Source organism: Balaenoptera physalus (genome assembly GCF_965194825.1).
Source record: "Balaenoptera physalus genome assembly, chromosome: 1".
Taxonomy (NCBI): domain Eukaryota; kingdom Metazoa; phylum Chordata; class Mammalia; order Artiodactyla; family Balaenopteridae; genus Balaenoptera; species Balaenoptera physalus.
Window position 1 is genome coordinate 26,330,140 of NC_138882.1, and position 13,698 is coordinate 26,343,837.

The following is a 13,698-nucleotide window of genomic DNA, read 5'->3' on the forward strand; positions in this document are numbered from 1 at the left end:
CCAGCCGTCTTGGAATTTATACTACGAGTGTCATTTCTCTCTCATATTGTTAACCTTTCTCTCTATACAGACTCATTCCTATCAGCACTTAAACATGTTACATTGTCTTCCATCAAAAAATAAAACAGCACCCCTCTACCTGAGCCTCTTGTCTCTTAAGGCTACTTACTGCATTATCTTCTCTTTTCCACGAGCAGATGTCTCCAAAACTTTATTTACAATCAAAGACTCCACTTCAGTTTCCTATGTAGGTTCTCCCTTCCACTAGCATCTAAAGATTAGATTTTAGACCTTTTCAGTGCCTGTTCCTAGGCCATCTTTTCAGTTCACATTCTTCCATTTCCTCTGGTGATCTCAGGTATTGATGCAATTAATTATATACTAGTGGTTCCCCAAATTATAATTTCAGTGTAAAGAGTCCTCTCTTTTGAGAGATCTTTATATTCAGCTATCTGCTTGATGTTTCTTCTTGGATATCTCACAGGTGCTTGGAATTGAACATGTTTAAAATACTGTATTCTCCATCTTCCTTCTTAAATCTTCTTCTCCCACTTTGTTTATTTCAGTGATTGTTACCACCATTTTGCCCTTGTGATGCCTTGGGAGACATCGCTGACATTTTCTCTCCCCCTCTCTGCCCCATAAGTCTAATAACCAGTGAATCCTATTGATTTTAGCAATGAAATATTTCTTTTCTTAACTTTAAAATTTTTTGGAAATATTTCTTAAATATATGTTTATCTCAGTATCTCCACTATCCTCACCCTAGTCAAAACCATCATATCGTCATGCCACAACCCCTCACGTAAACTGCTATGATCGTTTCCTAATTTGTAACCTTGTACCCATTTTTATTCCCCCTCTAGCTATTGTTCTTTTTTTTTTTTTTTAAATTATTTATTTATTTATTTATTTTTGGCTGTGTTGGGTCTTCGTTTCTGTGTGAGGGCTTTCTCTAGTTGCGGCAAGTGGGGGCCACTCTTCATCGCGGTGCGTGGGCCTCTCATCATCGCGGCCTCTTTTGCAGAGCACAGGCTCCAGACGCGCAGGCTCAGTAATTGTGGCTCACGGGCCCAGCTGCTCCGCGGCATTTGGGATCTTCCCAGACCAGGGCTCGAACCCATGTCCCCTGCATTGGCAGGCAGATTCTCAACCACTGCGCCACCAGGGGAACCCTAGCTATTGTTCTTAATTTACGGTTTAAAATCCTTATGTGCCTACGTGCCCCTCCCTGCCTCATCTTGAACCACTTCTTAACCTTTTCCTTTTCTTTCTTCTCATTCCAATCAATCAAGTCCAGCTATTTTTACTGTCTATATTACTGAATTTTTCTTGAATTCTCCTTCTTTCCGTGCCTACTACCACTGTCATACTTCACGCCTCCCTTATTGCACTTGAATGCCATCCTGCCACAGCCTCTTAAAGGTGGTTTTGCTGCCTCCTGATATCTTATTCACCAGTCCATCCTCTGTTAGCCACCAGGATAAGCTATCTGAAGTTTCTTTGGATCCTGATTTCTTGTAACATCAAGTCCAAACTCCTCAGTGTGTTTCTGTAGCCCTGCAGTTCTGATCCTTCCCTCAACTCTGGGCTCATCTGATTGTCTCTGTCCTGAACCTGTTTCAGCTAGACCGGGTTGCCTGAAGGCGATTCTCTTGTGTTCCTCCACACGCAGCAGGCTGATTCTTCTCTCTAGGGCTGTACTCAAAATGCCAGGCTTCCCACATCTACACACACACACACACCCCCCTTACCTGGGTACCTTCTACCCTTTGTTTTAGATTCACCTGCTGCATGGAAGCCTTCCTTGCTCTCTCTGCCACCTCACACTGCATTAGGTACCCTCCTCTGTTGCACTTTCCAAATTAAATTACAGTTAGGCTTATGTGTTTGCTCCTTTTCTAAACAGTGAGTACCTTCATCTTTATGTCCCTAGAATTAGGCAGACATGCAGTTAATTTAGAATAAATAAGAATGAATGCATGAACATGGGTGTTCTGTGAGCTGAGAAGTATGTGCCACAGCAAAAATCAAATAATGGCAGTACTTTTCTCTGTGTCAGAAAAAAATATGTTTGTTTGGACATTTTCTCAATTGTAGTTTTTTTACACGCATTTTTCTTAACTTTCAGTTACATACTTCTCCCTAACAAAATGAATGAATAAATAGCAAGTATGTTTTTAGAAAAACATGGAAATAGACTGCTGTGCTTTGTATGATAGGTTTTTGTTTTTCTACAGATTCATGCTTGTGACATGATCACTTTCTGCTGTTAAAATTGTCCTAAGTTTTTATGATGAATTTTTAAAAAATTTTTTTGAAGTATAATTGATTTACAATGTTGTGTTAATTTCTGCTGTACAGGAAAGTGACTCAGTTATACATATATGTATATTTTTTCATATTTTCCATTACGATTTATCACAGGATATTGAACATAGTTCACTGTGCTGTACAGTAGAACCTTGTGGTTTATCCATCCTATACATATATAAAATATTTTGCATCTGATAATCCCAAACTCGCAGTCCTTTCCTCCTCTACCCCTCCTCCCCCTTGGCAACCATAAGTCTGTTCTCTATGTCTGTGAGTCTGTTTCTGTTTTGTAGATATGTTCATTTGTGTCGTATTTTAGATTCCACATTTAAGTGATATCATATGGTATTTGTCTTTCTCTTTCTGACTTCGCTTAGTATGATAATCTCTAGGTCCATCCATGTTGCTGCAAGTGACATTATTTCATTCTTTTAATGGCTAATATTCCATTGTGTGTGTGTGTGTGTGTGTGTGTGTATATATATATGTACACACATGTATCTTTTCGAATTATTGTTTTGTCTGGGTATATGCCCAGGAGTGGGATTGCTGGATCATATGGCAACTCCCATTTTTAGTTTTTTAAGGAACCTCCATACTGTTCTCCATAGTGGCTGCACCAGTTTACATTCCCACCAACAGTGTAGGAAGGTTCCCTTTCTCCACACCCTCTCCAGCATTTGTTGTTTGTAGACTTTTCAATGATGGCCATTCTGACTGGTGTGAGATGGTACCTTATTGTAGTTTTGATTTGCATTTCTCTAATAATTAGCGATGCTGAGTATCTTTTTATGTGCCTATTGGCCATCTGTGTGTTTTCTTTGGAGAATTGTCTATTTAGGTCTTCTGTCCATTTTTCGATTAGGCTGTTTGTTTTTTTGTTATTTAATTGTATGAGTTGTTTGTATATTTTAGAAATTAAGCCCTGTTGGTTGTATCATTTGCAAATATTTTCTCTCATTCGTAGGTTGTCTTTTCATTTTGTTTATAGTTTCCTTTGCTGTGCAAAAGCTTTTAAGTTTGATTAGGGCCCACTTGTTTATTTTTGCTTTTATTTCTATTGCCTTGGGAGACTGACTGTGATGAATTTTAACATATCAATATTTCATGACATTCCACAATATTTATGGTGTTCTGTATAATTCCTGGAGCAGCATGTACTGTGTGTTTAGGAAAGATTCTTGTTAACTAATCAAGGGTATCATAACTTCTGCTGTCTGATAAAGATTGGTAGTCTTTAAATTAGAGAATAAACTAAAGACTACTAATTCTAATGTTTGAATTCATTTTCCTTGAAATGAAATCAGATTCTTAGCCTCAAGTCACTTGGAAGATACATGAAATACCAGAATACGCCCAAGTCTTATTTGATGTATTCTTCTTACATTCTCTTCAATTAATGTTTTTCAGAAGTTACCTTAGACAATTTAGAGTCATCGTAGGCCTTTAATAATATTTGAACTCCGTTATCTTCTGCCTCATGGTCTTCTTTTTCCAGGGTAACTTGTCATCTCTTGTAGCTCAGTAGTTGCCCTGATGATGATTGGGGTTTCACCCAGTCAGCATTCATTGTAAGTATGGCAGAAACTTGCTAAATTTATACTTAGCTAATTAAGAGTTTATAATATTCTGACATGCTGATTTGAACTTTCTTTGTACTGTTTAAGGCAAAGAGAAAAGGATTTGCTTAGCTAATTAAAACTAAACAAGGAGGAATGTTTAATGTACTTGAGGCAAACCAATAACTGTTTTCAAGCATGTAAAATCAACACAAACTAAGGATATGCCAATTAAAATTATTTTTTATTAATTTAAGCACTAATGGATTCTCTAGGGCACAACTTTTATCTGGTATTTGTTGACGTTATTAGGAAATACAGATTCACTGGTATTTTTCAAACTCTTTGTTCATGACTCAGTAAGAAATACATATTATATAGCTATCCCTTACAAACACACATGTAGCTGAAAGAAAAGTTATAGAAAATGATATTTAACCTTACCACTTATCTCTATTTTTATCTTCACATATGTCAAAATTTTAAAATGTGCTTCCTGGGACCAACTAAATTGATTTTACAAATTGATCAAGACTCACATTTTGACAGAAGTACTCCACTAGATTATGAATTTGAGTGCAGGGACCATGGCGTCCTCATCTTTCTGTTGCCAGGTCCTAGCAGTGCCTGGCATGAAGTAGGTGCTCATTAGTTGCTAATTGAATGCATTGGTGGTTGGAAAGATGAGTAAGAAATGAAATAGGAGTTATAAAAGGAGTAGTTGTTTTTGGCAATGAAGTTTTTGGATATAATCAAGGCAGCAGAGGCAAAGCACTTGTGGTTTTAATGTTTGGTGTAAGATTTCTTGTTTTCAGGTAACAGGAGCCAGTTCGAGCTAGTTTAAGCAAAGACAAATATATTAAAAGGATTCAGGGTGTCTCACAGAACTGAAGGGCAGGGGTGCATCTCTGCCTTCAGGGAGGCATGAAATTAGGGACTGGGGAGGGATTGAAACTAGGGTCTGGAAAGGCTTCAAGATCCCAGGCATGTTATCCTGCATTTTTTCACCTCTGCTTCTCTCTGCTTGACTGCTTTGGTTTTTGTTTGTTTGTTTGTTTGTTTTACTGCAGAATGGTTTGCTCTGATGCTCCGTCCACATGACAGTTTATGTTCAAAGCTCCTGATTTTATATTTCGGTCCAGCCTTTGTATTGCATATGACTTGTATACGGTAGAATAAATTAGTCTTTCGATACGTATTGTATGATGAATGTTAGTAATCTCAAGTCACTGGTTTTAGATTAGATCTCTTCTAACATCCTGCTCTAAAATTAGTGTTTCTAATGTCTTTGGTTTTACCTTGTGGGTCATATGAAGACACATTGTATACATGTGTATGTAATTATTGCTTGCAAAAGTATTAATTAATTCAGCATATTTTTGCAGCATCCATTCCTAGTTACTAGGTTAGGCTGTAGGATGATTACAGAGATTAATATAATGTATTTATCAATTTTTTTTTTTAATTACACTATACTAGGTGTGCTTTATTTATTTATTAATGGCTCTGTTGGATCTTCATTTCTGTGTGAGGGCTTTCTCTAGTTGTGGCAAGCGGGGGCCACTCTTCATCGTGGTGCACGGGCCTCCCACTATCGCGGCCTCTCTTCTTGCGGAGCACAGGCTCCAGACGTGCAGGCTCAGTAATTGTGGCTCACGGGCCCATTTGCTCCGTGGCATGTGGGATCTTCCCAGACCAGGGCTCGAACCCGTGTCTCCTGCATTGGCAGGCAGATTCTCAACCACTGCGCCACCAGGGAAGCCCAATATAATGTATTTAGAATGGTTTTGCCCCTTGAAGGTTATGGCCCTGTTCCAGTGAAGTGATGCATTGATGAACTGTATTCATGATGTTAGTTCAAAATTAGTCTTCAATTTTTCCATACCTCAGTTTCATCTCTGCCTGCCCTGTTTGTCACTTTTACCTCTGTTCTTTTCATCTGGGAGGAAGATCTTTAACCCTTCTTCATTTTCACTATTTGTATTCTACATGTGGGCTCAGACCAGTATCAGTCCTCGTAGCCTGATCCAGGGCCCCCCACAGTTATGAACTGACCTCAAGGGAGTCTTTACTAGGCATACATAACCTGGCATGCTCGGCTTCTCTTGGACCAAAGTAAGAAAAACAAAAGAGCTGGACCAGAAAATATGGTTCTTATCTTCAAGAGATGCATAGACTGATAGAGAAGATAAAATCACTAGTGTTATTAATACATCATTATAACCGTCATAACTCAAGTTTGAACACGGTACCACTGGTTTATACCAGTGGCTGTCAGATAGTAGGGCCTCCAGAAGAACTTTTGGAAAAAATCAGAATGAATGTGTTCATCTGCGATAGCCTCACTGAAGAGGTAACATTTGAGCTGATTTTTGCAGGATCTGTAAAATTTGGAAGATGGGTGGGTAATGGGTTGACATTTTTACTGTAAGAACAGCTTGTGTATAGGAACTAAGTTGTGAGCTGATCGAGTGTGAATGTAGCATTGATTATGGTTGGAGAATAGCTGAAGAGATTAGTTACAGCCAGGTTGAGAAAGGCCTTACAAAGGTGATGGTAGAGAATTTGGACTTCATTCTCTGAGAGCTACATGAGAATTTCCAATGAAGGAGTAATGGGAGGAGATTTCTGTTTTAAAAGGTAACTCTGTGGTCAGTCTTAGCCTGGGGTGGCAAGGGATGGGCAGTATGGGCATGAATTAAGGTGCTGTTTTAAAAGTGTAGGCAGAAGACAGTGAAGGCTCCACGTAAAGGCTATAGCAATGAGGGTGAAAAGAACTTACATATGATCTACTTTGGGGAGCTAGACTTTTCAGACTGTTCGCTCCAGCACAGGGTCAGATTTAATCAGTCTGGTCCCTTCAGTGTACGGGGTGGAGGCTAATAAAGCTGAGCCTCAGATGTACCATCCCCTTCCCTCTGTGTCCTCCTTCATGACTCTCACCCTGCGTTTTACCTGGTTAATCATCCCTTAGCCGTTTCTCTTGTTTTCCAGTCTTGCAGTTACTTCTTAGAACTGACTATAAAAACTGGGTTAGTCTTTTTGGCTATCACTCATCCTCTGGTACCACCCATTTGTGGATGCTTTGGGTGCTAAAATGAAAAAAAATCCAGTCTTATGGGGGTGATAGTCAGTCAGTTACAATAAATGGTGATAAATGCTTTAATGGCGGCATAGGCAGAATTCTGTGGAAGCTTGGAGGAAGGACTGCTGAATGCTGCTGGGGTCGGTTAAGGAAGAAGAGAAGAAAATGCTCTAGCTTAGTGCTGGTGGAAGAGTATGTTAGACAGGAGACAAGTTTGAGTTGCCTGTGGGATGTTCAGGTGAGGGTCATCAGGAGGGGTGGCGTGATGGATCTAGAAGAGCAGTAGGTCTGGACCTTGACTGCCTGCTAGGGAAACTAAACAACAACAAAACCATGACCTGGTGCTACTCATAGAGATTCCAGTTTAATTAATGTGGGATAGGGACCCAGCTAGGTATGTCTTATTTATTTATTTATTTATTTATTTATTTTGTAAACATATTTATTGTAGTATAATTGCTTTACATTGTTGTGTTAGTTTCTGCTGTATAACAAATTGAACACATATATCCCCATATATCCTCCCTCTTGAGCCTCCCTCCCATCCTCCCTATCCCACCCCTCTAGGTGGTCACAAAGCACCGAGCTGATCTCCCTGTGCTATGCACTGCTTCCCACTAGCTATCTGTTTTACATTTGGGAGTGTATATATGTCCATGCCACTCTCTCACTTCTTCTCAGCTTACCCTTCCCCCTCCCCGTGTCCTCAAGTCCATTCTCTACGTCTGCGTCTTTATTCCTGTCCTGCCCCTAGGTTCTTCAGAACCAATTTTTTTTTTTAAGATTCCATATATATGTGTTAGAATACGGTATTTGCTTTTCTCTTTCTGACTTACTTCACTCCGAATGACAGACTCTAGGTCCATCCACCTCACTACAAATAACTCAGTTTCATTTCTTTTTATGGCTGAGTAATATTCCATTGTATATATGTGCCACATCTTCTTTATCCATTCATCTGTCGATGGACACTTAGGTTGCTTCCACGTCCTGGCTACTGTAAATAGTGCTGCAATGAACATTGTGGTACATGGCTCTTTTTTGTTATTGTTGTTGTTTTTTAGGTACCCAAATTCAACTTATTTATTTGTAATTAAAGTATACAAATAGAACAATTTCTTTAATCAGATTTTCATATAACATAAATGTTTGCCAAGCACTGTTGTTTTGGAATGTAGTCAAAAAGGTATTTTCCAAAGTGAAGGAAGTAGTAAGTTTGGTCAAGTCATGAATGGCATTTTCACAATAACTATAAACATCAGCATTTCAAATACATATGCCAATTGACTAAACGATTCTACTTCTAGGAACTCACATTTAGAAAATTTCAAAAAGATTTCATTGCAGAATTATTTCTCATAGAAAAAGACTGAGGAAAAGATGAAGAGGACTGGATACATCAATGTCATGACTCTTTTTGAATTATGGTTTTCTCAGGTTATATGCCCAGTAGTGGGAGGTATGTTTTAAAAGCTGCTGGGGTGATGCTAATGTGCAGCCAGGGTTGACAGTCACTTTAATCCTGGAGATTGTGGCATATAAGTGATAGCTGATGCCTTGGGTATAGATCAGTTTGGCAACAGGGAGAATTAGAAGAAAATAGAACCAGACATAAACCCTAATTAGGGAACACCAACATTGTGGTAGGTGGCAAGGATGTGCCAGCCAAGGAGAATCTGCAAACATAATTCCTAAATCTTTTTTGTACCCTGTTTTGATTGTTATTAATGTGTATTTTGCTTAATTCTTCCCTTTTATGACCCAAAGTGAATTGTCTATCTCCTGATACCTTAAATACCTGATTCATGTATATATTGTTGATTGACAGACTGATGCAAATGATAAACATTAATCTTTTTGTCATTGATGTGGAAAATCATGACCTTTAATTCTTATCAGTAGCAAATACCTGTATCTGCCTCCAAGTTTATTTAAAAGAAGTAACAATTTCCAAGAATCCATTTTATTTTCTGAATTCAAAGTCACCTGTCATTTTTGCTGTAAATTCTTTGAGGCATGAAATAGCCTGCCAGTTGTCTGTTGCTCTCAAAGTTAATGAATGGTTATCAATTTATCATGGGTAATAACCTAGCTGCAAATTGTAAAGAAGGTATTCTATCACTTCCTAGCATTTTTGCCTCAAGGCTGTATCTGCCTTTTCTACAGGATTTGGAGGCTTAGTGTTCCCAAAGCTTTTAGTAGTGCACATTTCTTACTTGGAAACCAATTTACACTTGGTAATAGCGCAGTGAAATATTAGCTGTTTATATATGGCTTTGCGTAATAGATTTTGTGTAAATAAAATTTCTTGATGTAGGATGTCATGGTTTTACATTGAACCAGTACAGCATTATAGTTTTAGAGGTATTTAATTTTATTTCCAATTCATATTCCGTTCATTTATTACAAGTCAGGTGTTGTGGTTTTCCAGCTTTGTAGCCTCTTGGTTAGGCACTTAATGATTGGAAAAACACGACTGTTTCAAGGAACTTTACTTTTTAAAGGCATACCATTTTTTCCCCAGTGAAGAGTAAGAACTCTGTAACATGAGTTCTTTTTTTTTTTTATTCTTACATATTGCTTTGTATCTTCTAAGTCATTTGTGTTTTTTTGTTTTTTTTAATCTTTTTTTTTTTATTTGGAGTATAGTTGCTTGACAATATTGTGTTAGTTTATACTGTACAGTAAAGTGAATCAACTATACGTATACATATATCCCCTCTTTTATGGATTTCTTTCTCATTTGGGTCACCACAGAGCACTGAGTAGACTTCCTTGTGCTAGAGTAGGTTCTCATTAGTTATCTATTTTATACATAGTATCAATAGTGTATACATGTCAATCCCAATCTCCCAGTTCATCCAACCGCACCCACCCTGGTATCCATACGTTTGTTCTCTACCTCTGTGTCTCTGTTTCTGCTTTGTAAATAAGATCATTTATACTAATTTTTTCAGATTCCACATATATGCGTTAATATACAATATTTGTTTTTCTCTTTCTTACTTACTTCACTCAGTATGACAGTCTCTGGGTCCATCCATGTCTCTACAAATGACCCAATTTCATTCCTTTTATGGCTGAGTAATATTCCATTGTATATATGTACCACATCTTCTTTATCCGTTCATCTGTCGATGGGCATTTAGGTTGCTTCCATGTCCTGGCTATTGTAAATAGTGCTGCAGTGAACATTGGGGTGCATGTGTCTTTTTGAATTATGGTTTTCTCTGGGTATATGCCCAGTAGTGGGATTGCTGGGTCATATGGTAGTTCTATTTTTAGTTTTTTAAGGAACCTCCATTCTGTTCTCCATAGTGGCTGTATCAGTTTATATTCCCACCAACAATGCATAAGAGTTTCCTTTTCTCCACACCCTCTCCAGCATTTATTGTTTGTAGATTTTTTTAAAAAATATTTATTTATCTATTTATTTGGCTGCGCTGGGTCTTAGTTGCAACACGTGGGATCTTTTTTTTTTTTTAACTTTTTTTGGGTTTATTTATTTATTTAATTTATTTATTTATGGCTGTGTTGGGTCTTCGTTTCTGTGCGAGGGCTTTCTCTAGTTGCGGCAAATGGGGGCCACTCCTCATCGTGGTGCGCGGGCCTCTCACTATCGCGGCCTCTCCTGTTGCGGAGCACAGGCTCCAGACGCGCAGGCTCAGTAATTGTGGCTCACGGGCCTAGTTGCTCCGCGGCATGTGGGATCTTCCCAGACCAGGGCTCGAACCCGTGTCCCCTGCATTGGCAGGCAGACTCTCAACCACTGCGCCACCGGGGAAGCCCCTGTTTGTAGATTTTTTTTTTTTTGATGATGGCCATTCTGACCGGTGTGAGATGATACCTCATTATCGTTTTGATTTGCATTTCTCTAATAATTAGTGATGTTGAGCATCTTTTCATGTGCTTGTTGGCCATCTGTATGTCTTCTTTGGAGAAATGTCTATTTAGGTCTTCTGCCCATTTTTTGATTGGGTTGTTTGGTTTTTTGATATTGAGCTGCATGAGCTGTTTGTATATTTTGGAGATTAATCCTTTGCTTCGTGTAACATGAGCTCTTGTAGATCAAGGACTTGGACTTGACTGTATCTTTATTTAAAAACACAGTAAACCGGGTCCATGTCTTATTCACCTTCACATTTCAGGCACTGAGCATAGTATTAGGACTCAGTACATATTTGTTGAATTGAATTAATGTGAACTATCACCTGCACTTCCTCAATTATAAGTTTGTGGTATTGTAAAGTAGGTTATCATAAGGATGGGAGGACATTGATTTAATCGCATCATCAGTTTTTATCCTAGCAGTATAAACAGAGGTGACCAGACAGCCAAATGTGCTATTTTCAGTTACAAACTCAAGAATTTCAGTCCCAGTTCTTTCATTGTTAAAGAGCTGCCCTCAGAACTTGCTTCCAGTCCTGTTGCTTTATATAAAAACTCTTTGAGTATTTTCATCTGTTTCATTTTGGCTCATTCAGTAGGAGCCTAGCACAGTGGCTTGTGTATATTGTAGCGATTAATTAAATTAGTTAGTGAATATGCTTTGTTGAGGTAGGAGAATAAACATTACTGAGATTTCTTTGAGGTTTTAGCGTGTTTTCAATAATCTCTGATCAGTTATTACCGTTGCTATGGATTATTTACCTGTGTGTGTTTAACAAGCTTCAAATCCTTTCAGCTTCTAAAAGTTGGAGGAGATAAAATTCTGTTCTGATTGACTGCTTCTTGTATTCTTATTCCTAATACATATGTGGGAAAGCAGAGAGAGAAATTCTTCGATTACTAGTTTGCCTTATCCATTTCATGTATTGCTTTTGTTCTCTTCATGTGTTTATTCTGTCTCCCCACCCCTTTAATAAATACTTCTCTTGATGGAACCGTATCTTACATTTTACTTAATATTATAACTGCTGCAGAGTTGTGCACATAGTAGGAATTCAATAAATTATTGATTGGTTGCTTAGCTGACTGATTAGTTATGGGGCTGTCCTTGACAGTGAAAGCATTTTCCCCATCTCAGTGCATGACAGTTTCTTTATGATTGCATATCTGTCCTATAAAAAATATTTCCTAGAGAGAACCCCAGTTTCTCTCAACTCATTTCATGTTTGAATGATCCTTACTTTCCGGGGAGCATGTTTCTGTATATTTATTCAGGATTTGTATTTTTGTCCTGTGAACAGTTTTTCCTCACTTAGAACCTAATGTGAGTCAGCTGGTCGGAAGCCACTGCCTTCATCTAGGCATTAACTGCGCAACTTTAGTCAAGGTCTTTCATGGAATAGGAGCCAATGGGAAGATCTACTGGTTCCATCAGATTCCCTCTCCCTCTCCTTGTTCCGAGATTTGGTGCTTACTTAGGTAATAAAAATGTGGACTGTTGTGTGAACACAGTTGAGGTTTACTGATACTTTGCCGAAAAAGTACTCCATATCCCGTCCATGCCCTTGGACTGGTAAAGCGAGGGATTAAATTTCGTATGGGTTGGTCTGAGAGATTGGGCATAAGTCAGTTACTTGACAAGGCTCATGTACTTTTCCCTTGTGATCGTGTGATCACCTGATCCAGGTAGGTGGGGGAGGGGTGGTTCTTTCTCCGGTTGGTTTGCTTCCTACTCTGACAACTAGTGCTGGAGGAGCCCTCTGAGCCAGTCCATGCCACTTGAATACCTCACTTCCCGTAAATGTGGAGTTCATACTCATGGATAAGCTAGCAAAGTTGTAACTTTTTATTCAAATAGGAACTGTGTATTTCCTATTTTCAGTTAGTGTTTTTTTTGGTCAGTAGTGTAAATGGCATCTTTGTTAAAAAATGTATTTTCTAAGTTTTTACTGTTAACATATAGGAATACTATTGATTTTTTACATGATTTTGTAATCAACTGCTCTAGTAAATTCTCATTTCTCACAGCAGTTCACCTTTTTTCCCTTTTGGTTTTCTAGCTTCAGTTGTATCATCTGTATTTATGGATGCTTTTGCTTTCTCCTTTGCAGTATCGTTTCATGTAGCATAGTGTTGAAGAGCATAGAACCACTACTGCTTGGATTGTAATCTCATCTCCCCTAACTTGCTAGCTGCGTGGCTTTGGGCAAGTTACTTGTGTTCTCTGTGCCTCGATCTCCCCATCTGTAGAATGGGATAATAATAGTACTACCTCATAGGATTGTTATGTAGAGTATATGAATTAAATAATTTAATATTTATAAAGTGCTTAGAACAGTGTCTGACAATCACCATAAAAATGTTTGATAAATTAAAAACTTACCATTTTTTTCCTTGCATTGGCTAGTACTTCTAGATCAATATGATGAGCTTTCTTCCTTCTAGACTTCAACAGAAATGTTTCTGATGTTTCATTGGTTTAGCGTTTCAATAGTGTTTCAAATGAAACATTAGAAAGTTATGGACTGATAGAGCATTTTGTATTTTTCAATTATATTAAGGAAAAAAATCATCTACTGCTATTTTGCTATTGGTTAAAAGTCAGGAGTGGCTTTACAGTTTTGCATAAGCATTTTTGGCATATACTGAGATTGTCATTAACTTCAGATGCCTTTCCTGAAGATCATATCTCAGTCTCCTTTTAATCTTAGAATCTAGTAACAAATATTTACCAAAAGGTAACAAAGTACTTTGTCACTCTTCTTGGCTCTGCTGATACAGCATTGATCAAAACAGACATGAGCTGTGCCTGTCCTCATGGAACCTGGCATAATTTCCAGAACCTAGCAG

At 38.2% G+C, this 13,698-nt stretch overlaps 1 protein-coding gene and 1 long non-coding RNA gene across 3 annotated transcripts in view; one reads left to right on the forward strand and one right to left on the reverse strand.

Annotated features, from left to right (window-relative positions):
• The window catches only part of SMYD3 (SET and MYND domain containing 3), a 711,581-nt gene that overhangs the window by 61,165 nt on the left and 636,718 nt on the right, over positions 1–13,698 (forward strand). The window lies entirely within an intron of this gene.
• The window catches only part of LOC309665180, a 160,950-nt gene continuing 152,897 nt past the window's right edge, over positions 5,646–13,698 (reverse strand). Inside the window, exon 3 of the long non-coding RNA XR_014266267.1 lies at positions 5,646–10,169. This is a non-coding gene — a long non-coding RNA (uncharacterized lncRNA). The remainder of the gene's footprint in view (positions 10,170–13,698) is intronic.